The sequence below is a fragment of the Etheostoma cragini genome, chromosome 9 (genome assembly GCF_013103735.1).
Source record: "Etheostoma cragini isolate CJK2018 chromosome 9, CSU_Ecrag_1.0, whole genome shotgun sequence".
Classification (NCBI taxonomy): Eukaryota; Metazoa; Chordata; class Actinopteri; order Perciformes; family Percidae; genus Etheostoma; species Etheostoma cragini.
The window spans coordinates 28009538-28013348 of NC_048415.1; the positions used below are offsets into that span (position 1 = coordinate 28009538).

At 40.6% G+C, this 3811-nt stretch overlaps 1 long non-coding RNA gene across 1 annotated transcript in view; it reads left to right on the forward strand.

Moving 5' to 3' along the window:
- The window catches only part of LOC117950337, an 18904-nt gene extending 15407 nt beyond the window's left edge, over positions 1-3497 (forward strand). The window contains exon 3 of the long non-coding RNA XR_004657871.1: positions 3483-3497. This is a non-coding gene — a long non-coding RNA (uncharacterized LOC117950337). The remainder of the gene's footprint in view (positions 1-3482) is intronic.
- Positions 3498-3811: the final 314 nt, after the last annotated feature.

The following is a 3811-nucleotide window of genomic DNA, read 5'->3' on the forward strand; positions in this document are numbered from 1 at the left end:
ACGCACATACATACACACGCACATACATACACACGCACACACACACTCACACACACACACACACACACACACACACACACACACACACATACAGCCTGCCTGCCTGATCTTGTCATGCAGAGTGCAGCAGTGCTCTGCAGTGTGACATGGCTCACTACAGGAGGGAAGTATTTACCATCTGTCTACATTTACATGCTCTCTCTCCTTTTTCTCCTTTCTCCTTGTCTTCCTATCTCTCCTTCAGCCCTCCCTATCTCTAAAACAGAAACAAGAGGAGTAAAAGAAAGCAGAGGATCAGACAGAGTGATGGAGGAAATGCTGTAGGAGACCAGATGAAGTAATAAGAGGAGAGCTATGTGTCACAGTTGGCTGTCGCATGAGCAAAATGGTGATTTTTTTACCCTAATGTTACTGTACAATGTTGCTGATTAGCTGTCTAGTATTACACTCATGTATAGAACCTAAATTTGCCTGGCCAAAAATGACTTCTAGGGGAACACTGAACAACAATTTTAACCAATTTTGTCAAATGTAAGGCTGAACATCTACACAGTAATATCTTCTATGGACAGTTTTAACTAACATTAAATAAGTTGACCATTTAGAGCCTTTTTGGAAAGGAGCAGTAGGATTCATCCTCTCTCTAAGTGTAATCAGAATCAGACGAGTGATGTTGCAATGGACTTTTCAAAGTTACAAAGTGTGATTGTGATTATAAAGGTTCCACTGTGCCAAATTACATTTGTAAGGAGAGCTAAATAAGTGTCACAAGTTTTGTTTCAGTAAAGGTTGCAGCCAAGTCTAACTTTAAAAAAGTTCTGTGTAGTAAAAATTCTATTAAAGCTACAGTACAGTACATTGTATTTACCAATTAATGGTGTAAACTTTTATTTACTAAGAGAAAAACACTAAATTCAGGAGGCAGGTGACACTTCAAAATGTAAAAACACAATGTAATATAACGCAGTTCGGTGGCTTTCACACCAGGGTCTTGGTCCCGGATCTTAATACATTTGTCCCTAAGTCCAGTTTGTGTAGTTTAGTAGGAACACTATGTATTGTGCCCAGTGGGGTTTGTCGATCCATGTCCAAGTCCACTTTAAAATGTGGTCTTGAGTAAAGTTCATGCATGTTCTCCTCTTATTTTCAGCAGGAGGCAACTCCAAAACAAGTCAGTTTTTTAGAGACATATGGGAAATGACAATACTTGTCATTTTGTTACCTCAATAAACAGCTGTTACATAAACATGACTTTATGGTCTCAATCACTAGTTTCAAGATTTCTTGTCAAGCACAATGCCAACCAAGCTAGCTATCTAATGCTAGTGTTAGCTGGTAACTAACAATTTCCGTTGTACTGACAGACATGCGGATGAATGGCGACAGTACCCGGATGTCCATGTTTAACCACTTGTAAATCTCCACTGGATGACTCGCTTCAGAAGTGCTAGCTTCCGAGCGGAGCGGCTTATCAGCACAAGTTGCATCTGTAAAATATATCTGCTGTAGATGAGAAGGGAGTTGACTGATAGAAGTCATTTTGGCGCTGTAGATTTTTCTTTGGTGCTGGCTAAAACTTCTTTAGGGGGCGCCAAAAATTCCTCTGTATGGGATAAACCCTGGATGTATGAAACTGCAAATCAGATTCATGTACCCAATAATCAAAGGTGCCAGAAAGCAGTTATGGATCTTTCCTGCCCATGTTTTCTGGTCAGGTGCCTTTTGGGTTTATAATTTTACGCAATAAGTGTCATTTAGTGTCAAATTTAGACACGCTTGGTCGGGACTCTTGGGTCGGGGTGTACGTTTAACTGACATGCGGCACAAGAACTTTGCGGTTAGGTTTAGGAAAAGATTGTGTTTTGGGTTCCAAATATGTACGTTTTAGTGACACGTGGGACAACAACAGGACAAGAACAAAACCCAGTCTCCTGTGTCCTGTGTTGTTGGACCCAACCAACATCCTTACGCATTTACTTTAGATCTTTCATGCTACTGTTGTCACTCTTACACGTCATCTTACAACGGCTAGGCCACTATGCCCGGTGCGTCCCATACAGATGCTAAAGAGTGATTTTTGCATTGAAATCCAAAGCTGAGAGATACTGACCAACTATCAGTATTTCAGGAGTTGGGAGTGAGAACGGGTTGGATAAAAGCCTGTAGCTAACATGGAGGACTCCTAGATCATGTTCCCAACAATGTTTCGTAGACATTGAGATTGATTATCTTAAAACCTGCATTTAATGATTGTAGACTTGGGGGCAGTGGAACCAATCAGCAAACACAACATTGGCATATCACATTTTAGGTTAATATCGCGAATGTGTTTGCTTGTGTACACATGACACAAACACTGACCCATGACACAGCAACATTAGCATTCATTTGGAGTCATATTTTTTGGTGGGTCACTATTTTATGGGGGCTTGTTTAGCACTCGTTAATATGGACCTCATGACCAGTGTTTCTTAAACACTGGCTAGTCATACAGTATCTGACATTCAATGGTCTGTCGCAGTCTTGAGCGCTAGAATAAAAAAGTGCATCGCAAGTTTTTAATTTTAATGAGGTCCAAATGTGAGGGGACTCAGAGAGCGCAGAGCTCCACCAAGGCCATAAAATTGCCCCCTGATTCAGATCCTCCTCATATGTTCTTTGTCCATGCTACAGCCTTCCCCAAAATTTCATGAAAATCAGTGCCCCCAGTTTTTCCATAATCCGGCAGACGAACAAACAAACCGAAAACGTATCCTGCTTGGTGGATGTAACAAACCATCCTTGTCCTTTTTTTACTTGTGTCACCACAAAGTACTGTTTAGTGTTTGGAGGATATGAATGCTTCACTGCAGTGCCTCTTGGTTTCTGCTAATTAGATTATGTGCACATACTTTGTGCTTTTCTCAGTTATTTTGGAATGACACTGTGTAATTTCTACCACAGTGAGTCTCTGGTGTGCTGTTGCACAGATCAGAGTCTGCACAAAACTCTGCTCAGAGTATTATTTATACACATAATCAAGGTGTGATTTGTGAAAAGCAAATGGTGGATGAGGGGGGGGGGGATGTTTTTTGATCATACATGCAAGAATTAAATCCCCCTTTCAATACCATGGATATTGTGCCACTTGGCCAGGCATGCCAAAACACTTGTATTCGATGGAAAATTATCTCAAAACCGAAATAGCACAACGGTTTGTCAACATAAAACACAGCTCTTTCAAGCTGGGGAGAAGAGTTCACTTCAGGGCAAAAACTAAAGTAAATACTTTCACCCAGGAAACACGTGTTTGTTCCTCAGGAGTGTTTTAATCCAGATCACAACCTTTATCGTTAACTTGCCAAGTTGGTTGGGTGCCTAAACTTAACTGTCGCTGCCGCATGACGCTCACTTTTTCTTGGAAAAATTCAACTACCATGGCCACCAGGGCTTGACATTAACTTTTTTCCTTACCAGCCACGGTGGCTAGTGGTTTTCCAAAGCTACTAGCCACTCAGCATCTTCACTAGCTGCTATTTTGTGAGAAATTACATCTTATTTGAATATAATTGACAGCAGTGTGCTACTTTTAACTTAAAAAAACTGGTTTACAACCCTTTTAAATGTAAATGAGCACTGTAAACACCCAAAGTGTGTAAAGCACTTTTTTGGATGAAAACATGCAACTGAATGAGACATAAAAAGAGTACTTTCTTATTGCATAGGCTTTGGAACCCTTTGGCTTATTTGGGGTTTTAGGGGCTTCAACTTTATTATTACTCCTCATTCACCCAATCTACACACAACACACCCACCAAATAGCAAACAAAGG